This window comes from Camponotus vicinus, unplaced genomic scaffold (genome assembly GCF_025532165.1).
Source record: "Camponotus vicinus isolate PSW18456_S1 unplaced genomic scaffold, iyCamVici1.0 SCAF_11, whole genome shotgun sequence".
Lineage (NCBI taxonomy): Eukaryota > Metazoa > Arthropoda > Insecta > Hymenoptera > Formicidae > Camponotus > Camponotus vicinus.
Genome location: NW_028141947.1, coordinates 8,609,942 through 8,623,752, shown reverse-complemented (window position 1 = coordinate 8,623,752; position 13,811 = coordinate 8,609,942). Strand labels below are relative to the sequence as shown.

General features: G+C 35.3%; 1 protein-coding gene across 1 annotated transcript in view; it reads left to right on the top strand.

Moving 5' to 3' along the window:
• LOC145961738 (uncharacterized) overlaps nt 1–13,811 on the top strand; it is a 68,956-nt gene that overhangs the window by 54,097 nt on the left and 1,048 nt on the right. The gene's annotated exons all lie outside the window — the stretch shown is intronic.

Sequence of the window (13,811 nt, the reverse complement as noted above, 5' to 3'; positions counted from 1 at the left end):
TATACCGTGTTATAAATTAAATAACATTTATTTTTTTGTTGTTTATTATTAATGATAATTAATTCCACTCGGTTTTATAATACATATATTAGTTGAAAAAAATGTAACATATATAGATATAATTTTACATGTGCAAGCAATGAAATCAAAGAACCGATTAAAATTCCCAATAAAAATATCTTTAATCCTGCGAATTGTAGGAATTTATCAAGAAGAAGTTATTTGCATATCAATTCTTTTAAATCGACACATATTAATTATTTAATTTAATTAATTAATTATCTAACTCTCTATCGATTGCGATATTTCGTAAATTTAGCGAGTGAAAATTTAATTATACAACTTTGAAATTCTGCAGAAATGAGCGAGGGAGAATCGCATTTGTTCGCTAGCATGCGTGTGGCACAAAGCGGCGTGTGGCGTCGTGCGTTTGTGCGTTCATGCGTATCTCTGCGTATCTCTGCGTAACCGAGGCTGCTCCAAATTGAGCGTTGTGCCGCATATAGTCCGGTTTCGTTGACACCGTAATACCATGTTATTGAGTAGGCGAAGTCAACGTGTCGAGAATTATCATGTTATCTCGATCTTTGTTTGCTTAATTTATTTCTCTCTTTTTCAAGAGAATACACATATAATCATTTTCTTTTCTATTCCAATTTGTCATTAATATTGCGTAGGAATATTTAATGCGATAAGAAGCTGTCCTTGCAAGATTTTTATGTTTAAAGTGATTTTATATTGATTTATTGCGCGTATTTCTCTCTTTCACTGTTCAATATTATATCTAAGAAAAATGTATATCATTATATTATATTAATTATATGGGAAATATTTTAATTAGAAATTTTTATATTAATTATATATTAATATTTATTTTATATTAATTATTATATTAACTATATGGGAAATATTTTAATTAGAAATTGTTATATTAATTATATATTAATATTAATATTTATTTATATTAATATTTATTTTATATTAATTATTATATTAATTATATGGGAAATATTTTAATTAGAAATTTTTCAGCATCACGCACATGGCACGCATTTTCGCGAAAGAATTTATGCTGCACGTTCGACGAACTTATTCAGCATATACGACAAGAAAGCCGACAGTAAATTCGCGCACACGCCGCATATCTGTCTTCATCCGACTTTGAGCGTCTCCTGACATATTTCTGCCCGTCGCTTTTCGTCACGCTGTTCTCTTTCTCCGTCTCCGTTTCTCTCATCATTATCGTCAACCCGCCCGTACCCGGGATCCCAGTCGCGGAGATCCGCGTATATTAAATTCACCGTGGTCTCATATGAGCCACGAAATTAAGCGATTTCGCGGGACCACATGGGGTGGTTTCGCCCCCCATCTGCGCGGTAACATGCTTCAATTAAACGTACCCGCCGTCAAGATTATTAATCCCGAATTAATGCGGCGCGACAATGTGGAACATTTCTGTTTGATCAGTCGGGTTTACGCCGACAACAAATAAATAATCTCGTGCAATCTATCCGGTTGATACGGTTCGTTGATCCAAACAGTCTTCTTCAGATTACATTTTCGATGATTAAGATGCGTGTGTGTGTAGTAAATTTAAATATAATATTTTAATCACAGTTTGAAAAAATCAAGATTCTATTTTATTATTCCTGTAAAAAAAATTTGTGCAAATTATTGTACAGTATGAAAGAATTGTACATGATATCACTTGTAACATCTGACTTCATTTCGCACTCAATGAAGATTAATTTTATTTAATAACGAGCACTGTCAATCTAAACGTTCGCTTTACACGTTTTATTCATCGAGAAACAATCTTGACGCGAGGAAGCCCAATAAAGAAGATCCAAATGGTGTACAGGCTCTCCACCGTGTAGTTAGCTTCGTTTTATTCGAATAACCCACAGTAGCCGGATTGTCAGATGTTGTCGTGGACTTGGTTGCAGGGGGACATCGTTTGATAGCGGGCGAGGAGACGAAAGGAACGAATGCTGGATCGGTGTTGGTGGTCCACGGTGGCGACTCGAAACAATGAATTTACTTCATAAATCTCAATTCAGTCGGGACCACCGCCCAATTAAACTTAATCTCGCGACCACCGCCGTGGGGCCATTTGCCTAAGATGTATCCGAGTCGACGCGGGGACTCACATTTTAATATGTTCATTAGAAATCTTCGTGACACTTAAATTTAATAACCAATCGGAAATGTACAGAGTATATATATTTCGACATGATCCACTAATGCATCATAATTAGCTTAATCGCGCCAGTTTTATCTTACCACAATCTATTTTTTTCTTTTTAGATAGAACTTTTTTTATACATGTATAAATTTTATAAAATCTAAGGGAATTATAACAATAGAGAAAAATAACAGTAAATAAAATAATACGAGATAAAAAAATTATGATTTTTTTTCTCAATTATCTTAAGTTGAAGCGAAAGCGATGATATTTGTAATAATTGGGAACTACTGTTGGGCAGTGTCGGATATTTGAAAGAATAAAAGATAGTGTAGTCCCAAAAGTTTGATCGCTTATACGAATATCCGGTCGCTCGCGCGCGGAAGGGAGTTTGTTCCTGGAAGCGAAATTCCTGGAGATGGCCTTGCGAATATACTCACGAATCGTGGGATTCGAGTCTTGCGCGCCCATCGCTGTCTTTTATTTGGCCAGCAAATGAGAAACATACCGATAACACGTGTTCGTATATTCGCCCGGAACAAGTTGCGATGCCTGGGCTCTCGACAAACGCGTGTCAACGAGAATTACGCACAGATATTGCGTCGATAATCACGCTGTTTTGCAGATAGAATAAAGAAGCAAAGTAAAAAAAACTCATTTAGTAATGAATTTTTTTTCTTAAAGTTCCTGGTCTTCTCTTTAAAAATATTTGTAAAATATGTATAAAATTTCTATTATCTTCTTTGACTATATTCGTTTGCTATATTATGTGTTATGCTGTTTCTTGCGTGCGTTAAATTGTTCTCGATACATTTTATTGAAGTCTAATTCCAAGAAGGACATGACAAAAAATTCAACGGCAACTTTTGTCTTTATAAAGTGGCTTAAACATAGAGAAAAGCATGACAGTAGCCTAAGGCTAGAATAGATGATTAATAGCTTAATTTCCATCTATCAGAAAGTCATTCCTCAAGTGTTCTCAAACAATAGGTATCTTGGTATGATAATTTTATGATTCGCGACTTGAAAGAAACACGAATAATAATTCGACAGAACTTCAAAGTATCGTAAAAACAACATGATAATTAAAATTCTTAATTGAAGAACAAGCTTTCCATCAAGCATTAAAACTTTCTAAAGTTCGCAATTTACATGAGCATACATTTTTTAGATTACATATACAATAAAAAATAGATTTTAATAAAGTTTTTTGGCAAACACATTAATTGATATATATAATTTACTTTCTTTTTCTATTCTTATATTTATTCTTCTTTAATTTTTTTTCTAATTTCAATTTTTCTGCTTTTTAATTTAAACAATAATTAAAAAATCTAGTATTCATCTTTAAAAAAGTCATCTTTAAAAGTTGCAGGCATCTGATATGTGAATTCCATTTTTAAATAATTATGTCACGTTCCTTTTGCACAATTCCTTCTTTATTACTATATCGTGCGAAATCTTTCATAAATTTGGCGGTTGGCACGAGCCGGTACTTTTGGCGGGCCAGGAAATTAAGATGTATCGTCGAAATCTGATGTGGCCAATTTGCATCCGCCGCAACGCCTACGCGCCTTTCCGCCTCCGCGACGGGGCCCGCCCGTCTGGGACCAAGCACACCCATTCGAAGAGCCCATTTGATTGTTCAACAAGTCCTTAAAAATCCGGACATCGTCTAACGAGTCTTGTAAATAGCGGTACATACATGTGTGCGTACGATACAAGGGAAATCACATCTTGACGAAGTGTTAGTCTTACATTATTTCCGCGTATCTTTGCATAAATTATTTTATTTATATTTCATTTTGATTTTAATTATATTTTAAATATATTTATATTTTAATTTAATTATATATTTAATTATTTTAATTATATTTAATTTTGATTTTAATTATATTTTAAATATATTTATTTTATTTTAATTATATTTTATTTTGATCTATATTAAAGGAATTAATTAAAATTATTTTTTAAAATAAATCAATGTTATATTCCCCGAGAATTTTATTTTATTTCGTAGATATAAACACGAATGCTTGTCTTCGTCATTTCGAATTTTATTGCGTTATAAAGAAAGTCACGTCTCGTCTCGTGCAAGTCAAAAATCTCGATTCCTCTTTTGCTGCGAGCCGATTTTTAGTGCCGCATCAAATACAAGGACACGTGCGCGAGACCAGGCCGTGATATACGCGTGGATATCGCGATTAATAGGACGATCAGCGCGATGCGTCGTGACTGATTTAAGAGCGGGCAAATTTAAGGGGATGCGTCCCACGTAATAACGCGACGGGAGAGCCCGAGATTTTATTCTCGTTTCTCGTCTTCGTGACCAATCGTCGCGTGACCGACAGTGTCGTCGTTCGCGAACGCGCGTACGACAAAAAAAAAAGAGAGAGGAAATTTCATCGTATATAATGGCCGCGAATGTGTACATCGTTCCGATCGTAAAATCGTGCCACGAAACGCCCGCCCGCGCGATACACGCTGATGATCTATGAAGCGGATATTAAGACCGCGTGTAAGGCGAAGGAGCTTACAAATTGCTCACAAGTAACAGTCAGAGGCGCTCACTTTTAGTCTGCAAATTATATTATTCTAAAGATAATGCATAATCAAATTATGTAATATTTATATTTTTAATAAAAGAAACTGTTAATTTTAATATAAATTATTAATAAATAATTTATATTAAAATTAACAGTTTCTTTTATTTTATTAAAAGTATAAATATTATATAATTTGATTATTAAAAATTAAAAAATTTATTTAAAAAATTACTAAAAAATTATTAAAAGAAAATTATTAAAAAAATTATTAAAAAATTTTCGAGCGAATCGATACATGATATAAATTATTAATAAATAATTATTAATAAATAATTTATATCATGTATCGATTCGCTCGAAGATGTCTTAAAACTCCGATATCTTGTCAGAATTTTGGTTTCTCTGGATTTGTCAATAGACTGATCTAGCGATGATACGAGATGATCGTCTCGTACGGAAATCGTCTCGCTAACACGAGGGAAGGAACGTGTCGCCGCAATTACCGCGAGAGACGAACAGCGATTAACCTTCATGAATACAATCTGGCGCAATTCGACGACAGAAATGGTGGCAAGACGACGATCGGGTGGGTCGATTTTATGGCGCGACGCATGCCCGGCATGCGTGCGTGTACGTGTCCTTACGTAGGCGCGGATACGCGCCGGCGAGTCCCCCATACGTTATATTAACACATTAGCTCCGCTCGCGTGCCAAAACCCCGTAAGCCGTAAGTAACAATAAGTGAGGGTCGAGAGAGTCCCCCTTTCGACATTCGCGAGATGAGGATCGGCGACAAGAGCGGCAGGATACGCAACGTCCTTTTCTCTCGCGCTCTCTTTTTTAATTTAATTTAATTTTATTTTATTTTATTTTCCGCTCCCTGTCATCTCGGTCTGTCAAGGAATAATAATGATGGACGTATAACTTTCGCGATTTCCAGAAGTTTATTTCTCTCGTCCGGATGTATTCTTGTCACTAGTCACATGTGACGAATCGCATCGATGACTCGGCTTCGATACAGAAAAAAATAAATGTCAATCAAAATTTATATACTTAAACTAACGCGTTCATTGTTTCGTATATACGCAACAATTTATAATCTTCTTAGAAGAATTTAATAATTTTAAATGTCAACAATATCATAGTCTTATTTTAATATTGTAATTGTCATCTCAAGAATATATAATTATTTAATTCTACTTTAAGAAAATTATAACCTTTGATTTAAAAATATTATTTTCTATCTAACATTGTTTCTTCTCCATTCAAGAAAATTAAATCTTAAATCATAAGAATATATTTTTCTTGATTGAACTATGTAAAATGGCTTCATTCAAGTAAGCAATTATTCAAGCAATTATATTTTTCTTTAATTAACGCAATATAATCTCATTTCAAGATTTCCATGTTAAAACTAAATATATTTTCAAGACAAGAATGTCCTTTTTTTCTGTGGATGTAATATCAAGATTTATGTTGAAAATTTCCCGTATAAAATATCGCGACGAGATGGAATTCACGTGTATGTAAGAATATAGAATCATTTCTTGTCATGGTTTAATTAATCGTTGATGCCGCAGCATTTCTCGAATTGCAGCGAAAATTGCAGCGTTCAATAATGTCAAGGTTTATTCTGAAAAATAACGATTTGAAATCAGAAAGGAATTGTAATGGAAAGTCACATGTGTCATTTATTTCTCGTCATGTTGCAATAAGGCGTTAGTAAGATAGCATGTGCGTGCTTGGAATTGTAAAAATAAAATACAATAAGATCATGGCATATATTAGAGAATCAGATACTTACAATCTATATATGTAAATCTATCTCGTCCTTCGTAATAATTTATAACTCCTATTGTGTTTTGAATTGTGAGAAACAACTCTTCTTGAAACATCTTTAAGAGATATTTCTGCAGTATCGCGAGACGATGAAACATAATCGAAAGGTATAATTACAGTGCATTCATCTCATCCATTGCGATTTTATTTTTCTCAACAATGCTGACGATAGCGCTGTTCTTGCTGCAATCAGGACACAAATAAGCAGTATCGTGTAACGATGCAAAAAAGCTCGGATATGTGAACGGGTCTCCAAGATAGTGGTTGGTAGAGGATCAACTTCATCTGGGTAAAAGAGCCCAGAAATCATCAGACGGAGACTCGAAACGCTCGTAATATTTGCACGGCACACCCGGCACAAACACCTGCTGCGAACCTGCTCGCGAACCATCTTCTTGCTACTTTCTCGCTGTCGGTACTCAAATTTTCGAGAGCGCGTCTTCTTTCCCTCAAATTACCCTCGCGATATTATAGCGAAAAATATCTCTAAATCTGCGTACGAAATCTACAGAGCAATCTACATTGATTAAAATCATTTTGAAAAATAAAGATGCATAAAGATGAATCATTTATCTCGTAAAATGGATCAAACATTTTATATAAATTTGCAACTGCGTTTAAAAAATAGAGATTTATAGCTGTATAAAAAAATACTGCAACAAAGCAAAGAAAATATATTTCTAAGAAAATAATATATTATATATACTCCTGGACAAAATGAACGCATAATTTTTTTTTCATTTTTTCTTCAATTTTTTATTAAAATTTAAATATCAGCTTTTAAAGAAAAAGCGAAGAAAAAAATTATGCGTTAATTTTGTCCAGGAGTATATTTATATATCATTAGTATCATTAATTGTAAAAGCCTTTTCTACAAATATATCTCTATGTTATACATATTATTGCCATACACATACAAATTTTAATATATCAATTTACGTTAGATATCCAAAAATCATATCGCACAACTATAATTTCGAGTAATTAAAAGTATTGAAATTGTAGCGGCTATTGCCGAACGCGTTCAAGGGACGGGAAGACATACCGAAAACACGGGTTGAGAACCGCTTGGGCCACACGCACACTCTTCGGTGGCTCCAATTAAGCGGGCAACATTAATTTCAACCACCCGGCCCGACCCCGCGGTTATCTCCTTCTCTCCCGCTCCCGTCGTTTCGTCAGTCCTCTCCTTGTCCCTTCGTCCCTGTCCCTGTGTTCCTCCTCCTCGTAACCCTTTCTCTTATGTCTCTCCTCGTCCCTCCCGCCCTTCGCGCATCCTCGCATCGCCCGCTTCCACTCGCTCTTCCGCGGACGCACACGCGCTCGTCTCTATCGTGCTCCGGCTGCGAATTGCGTCGTGCGCACGCAGGTAAATTACCGTTCGAGCGCACGCCTACACACGCGTGGTCGTCTTTCATGCACGTATAAGGCGAGCGCGGAATCATTGCGGTTCGCGGATCGTCAAGCTTGCGCGCGAACAATAAATAATTTATCTCCTCGCATTTTACGCGATTCCTTACGCTTGTCTGAAAGATCGTCGACTCTCTGCTCTTTAGTCTCGATGTCACTGCAGGTATTTTGGATCCGATTAAATGAATTATTGAGTTATTCTTTGATCGATGTGTTAATAAACGCTCAATTTCTCAAATGATTATACAGGGTGTCCCAGACTTAACGAATCAGCCGTTAATGGTAGATTCCTGAGATCATTTGGAAACGAAAATCTTAATACCAAAATGTTGAGGAAGATGTAGTTTCGGCGCTACAAAGGATTAAAGATTACCAATCGGCGCGTTACATTCTCCTGTGCTCAGGGACATGGCGCAAGGAGCCCGCGTACAGTGCGATAATATCGATATCGATATAGGGATCAATATAAAATAAAAAATAGGATTCTGCAGTGAGCGCGATTATCTCTTCGATGCGACAGTAGTCAGTAGTTTGAGCATTTTTATGAAGTCTCCCTCAATATTTTGGTATTAGAATTTTCGTCTCCAAATGATCTCAGGGATCTATTAACGGCTGATTCGTTAAGTCTGGGACACCCTGTATATAGCTTTCAGAACACGATCTCATTATTCACTCCGAAAATGCTGAGGCCACGATATCGTTAAGTTTACATATAAACAAGCGCGTTACTTGACATTTTTAATGCGCGGTACCTCGATAAAATTATCGACCAAGAAGATGTACTCAATTTTAGAGCCTCGAAACTCCTTATCGAGTCTATAAACCTCGTTCGAGACTCTCGCCCATCCCGGTATCTATGCGCATCATGTCGACGTCCGGTCGAAAAGGACCGCTTTAAGGAGGCCCCCGTTGGCATAACGCAACATTTACAAATACGCGCATAAATATGTAAATACGCGAGGCGCATCTCATATATGCAGCACCATCAAGTTTCATATATATGCTAATTACTACAAATCATCCTTCTTCCATAATTATCCTCCACCACGCTTACGCATCCGCGCCTCCCTCCCCCCTGCCCTTCTCCCCCTGCCCCCCTTGTTTCCGTACGCGTTGTTTAAAGAGCGCGATCCACTGGCTCGCCGGAAATAATGGAAACGCATTTCGCTCGCGCCAATCTTTCAACGCACTCTCTCTCTCTCTCTCTCTTTCTCTACTTACACGCTCGTTTAACCGCACGCTAATGCGCGGCCGTCATTTATTATTCGAATGCGTCTCCTATATTTAACCGGGCGCGGAACGAAAGCTCCGCGTGTTTGTTTGTTTCCGCACGTCGGGGTCTCGCCTCGCTCTAGATTCCGGTTTTTCGATCTTTTCCCTCGTTTTTTTCTTTTTTTTTTTTTTGATTTTCTTTCTCTTCTTCTTTCTTCTCCTCTCATCCGGTTTCCTCGCTCGCTCGTCTCTTCTCTTAACGTCACCTCTCATCGTGCTCGTCTTCCGTCACGGGCCTGTCGCGTGTCTTTACCTAGTCATATCTCATATCAATTCACCGCTTACAATGTCGAGAACGCACTCGCGGCCTCGTTTCGCTCGCTCGAGCTGCTTCAGCAAATGCGATAGTTTACATCAAGCAGCGCCGACTTCTTAGGCACGTGGCTCGCCAAGAGCAGAGTCGAACGCAGAGAGAAGACAGTGATAAAGAGCCGGTCTATTCTTGCGATTTCCGTCATGGCATGAGCGTTACTAATTTTACATAAGGAAGCCGTTTACAGTAAGACGATTCCTTTGTATAATAAATAATAGATGTATAAGTGTCGTGATAAAATCAAATTATTAAATGTCAAATTGGAGAGGCAATTTCACATCTGCTTAATTATAATTAAATTTTGATGGAATAGGAAAACGTCTTTCGTCCCTTCCGATGTTAAAAAGACGTATCGCGGAATGTCATCGGTTCAATAACATGCGTTTTGAAACGGTAAACATATAACTGACTCGGCTCGCGTCAATCACCATATAAGAGAGGCAGAGTGGTGGTAGTTTACTTTGGTGCGTACACCAAGTTCCTCGCCACATGCTTGGAGAAGCCGAAGGAACGTAATAGAGCGGAAGGGTGAGCCAGCGAGAGAGAAGCCGAAGAGAGGCACGAGGGAACGTCACGTTACGTTCCACGCCGGAGTGACGTTTCTAATGCGAAACTAAGAAATTAGAACAGTCGCGCTGTCTAATGAGATACTAATTGCGCCGCATTCTCGTTGTATTGACTCGACCGGGGATCAGATAAACATGACTCCGACCGAGGGAAAGTGTACGAGAAACGTGTCCATGGATTTAATCAAATTGCTAAATTTACGCGTCAGGAAACGGTCTCGATGAGGAGAGAAACGATTAAAATCTAATATCATATTGGAAGTATCTCTGTTGAGAAAACATTTACAGCCGATCCGAGAATGCGAGTCTCGATATGATGTATTTAATCACGCGCATTTGTATTCCAAAGAGAAAGGAAATAATCATTACAGCTTGTCTTTAATTAAAGAAATGCCGATAAGAACATTCGCGTTATGCACGTAGCGATATGTTACAATTTAAAACACAATGGAATGATTACAATATGATAATTTCTGTTGATATTTATGCTTACATATATACACATACTCGCAATAATCATGAGAAATAAAAAAGAAAAAAAAATTTTTTTCTTATTTATTATAAATATATAAATAAATAAATAAATAAATATATATATATATATATATATATATATATAATAAAAAAAAATAAAAAAAAAATATATATATATATATAATAAAATAAAAATATATATATATATATATATATATATATATATATATATATATATATATATAGCGTGACAAAAAATATAAGAAGCCGTCTTTGAATTCAATCAATTTCCATAAATTTGTCGGCAAAGTTGATATTATCTACTTTAAAATAAATCTCGAGGGTTAAATGTCAAATATGCATCTAACAGAAAATCGCCAGGGGGAATATAATTTATGATAGCACAAGCAATCACACGTAGCATTCCTTACCCTTATATCTCAACGCGTTCAACGAGGCACGATAATGTCATGCATTTGAAAATACGGTTGGAAACGGACTGCACGTGCGGAGAAATAATACGGAAGAGAATGTACGAAAAAAAACGCACACGGAAATGCGCAGCCTTTATCAGAAGAAAGCCGCGAGCGAGACGAGTTGCATCTCGACCTTAATATCCCTCGTCTTTATTTAATACAGAAATTTAACGAAATAATAAATTGCACGTAATGAAACGAAGGATCTAACAAAGCCCTTGGTGCTTTTGATAAAGCGATAAACATTTTATTTATATCCAAATTTTTTTTTTATTTTATTTTACGTATATCTGTAATTTTTTTTAGAAACTAGAGAGTTCTGGAGATAATATTAATTGTTAGATGGGAATTTTTTATATGTGTAGATGCTATGTCAAAATCTCAAGTGTCAAAAATATCTCCCGAGACCCGTGACACTTTTAATTCGATTAATCGTCATCGTTGGTGTCTGAAATATCTTTTGGCGGGAATAAAACGATGTTGTTATCGCAATTATACTTTCTTAATAAAAATGTTATTAATTTTCTTGCAAGCTAATAACCGATAAATCGATAATCATAAGGTAGATTTCAAAGACAAATCATGCGTATCGAGATAAATCTATTCACTTGTCATGTTTCTTAAATGTGTTTTTCTTTTCGCAATGTTTGCTCTATATTTCTCTATGATTTTGTACGCACACAGAAAAAAAATAAGTGTCAAATCAAAACTTATATACTCAAATTAACGAGTTCATTGTTTCGTATATATACGCAACAATTTATAATTTTCTTAGAAGAATTTAATAATTTTTAATTTCAACAATATTATAGTCTTATTTTAATATTGTAATTATCACATCAAGAATATACAATTATTTAATTCCACTTTAAGAAAATTATAATCTTTGATTTAAAAATGTTATTTTCTATCCAACATTGTTTCTTTTCCATTCAAGAAAATTAAATCTTAAATCATAAGAATATATTTTTCTTGATTGAACTATATAAAATGGCTTCATTCAAGTAAGCAATTATTCAAGCAATTATATTTTTCTTTAATTAACGCAATATAATCTCATTTCAAGATTTCCATGTTAAAACTAAATATATTTTCGAAACAAGAATGTCCTTTTTTCTGTGCATATTACAAGTTCTAAAAATTTAAGAGTTATGTATGAGACAAAGAAATGACACAGTTTAAATTAAAAATTTCCATCTTGATACTCAATATTATATTGTCGCAATCAATATTGCATATTTCACACGTAATATTTTACATTTTACATTATTTATTTTCAATCGAAGACAGAATAAACACTATGATTTTAACAAATGTTAAATTCTAAAAAAATATACAAATTAAAACATTGCTTACGAAATCTCTTTCTAAAAAATAGTCTTAGCTTTGTAAAAATGATTACAATATAATTCTGTGATCAGGATCTTACGTTCAGTAAATATCCTTCGTTGTATCGAATTTCTACAACTCACCTTTACAATAATCACCAGCGCGTTAAAAGCGTTACAGCTACCGGAGTTTCGCCCGCACGTGCTTTTCTTCTCGTGTTTCCATCCCGAAAGACAAGGTAGATGCTAAACGATATAATCGCCGTGACAATCGATGATCTGCGCGATAACTCGATCCGCGTAACGTAATAATTATTAACGGTGCATATCATGCTTTTCCACGATACGAGAAACAATGTTGCGAATAATCCCGCGCCTGATGAATTATTTCGTCGGTAACATTAACCCGCGAAACCTCGCACGCTTATCTCCGCGATAACCTGGCTCTTGATGCCTATCGCTTCGATAGGGGGGGAATAGGAGACTGCAAGTAATCCCTATATAACATAATAATAATAATAATCACGAGACGATAAAGATCTCCTGGTACCGGTCAAACGCCTACAACACACAATAAGACACGATGCCGTGTAGCAATATAGCGATCGTGACTGTACGTCGGAGCGCAATGATCCTTACGAAGTGACTTTCCTCCCGAGATAACATCGAGGTTACATGAAAACTAAATGGCAAAAGACGTGAGGGATTATAGTTCCTGTCTCGCCATGTAAGCACTTGGATCTAGTACGAATCGATGCTTTCTAAAAGTTTACGCCATCCAAGGTACAAATTTTTCTCGCCACTGGACAACTTAATAAATTATACGGCCATAAAAATATGATACATAATAAAATACAAACGTGATAATGAACATTTTGATATGATTCTAAATATCAACTAATTGTAGATTTATAAGAAATGACAAATAATCACAGTCGATAATGAAAGACTGAATTAAAATTTACGTTGCTTAAAATATATTCTTAATCGAGTTTTGCAAAGAGAATAGATAACAAAATCAGAGAGAGAAAGATCGGAAGCTGGATGTATAAATGACGAGGCGGATAAGAAAGAGGCGGACTCGTTGGCAGAACCGGTACTTTTGCATCGAAGGCGTAGCAATGAAGCCATTAATCGTCTTTTTGAACTACGTATTGCTTGCAAATGTCTTTTGCTCGTAACTTTTGATACTTATGCAAAAGAATTCATCTTAAAAAAAAAAAGATTCTTCCGTGTTCAATTTTCTCGCAAATTTTACAAATCTTTACATCATGTTCACAGCATGTTATTATATTTAAAATTTTACATTTAAAATTTTATATTTAAAATTTTAATTTTTTTTAAATTTTATATTTAAAATTTTAATTTCTTTAAGTTCAAAGTAAAAAAATTTCTTAAAATA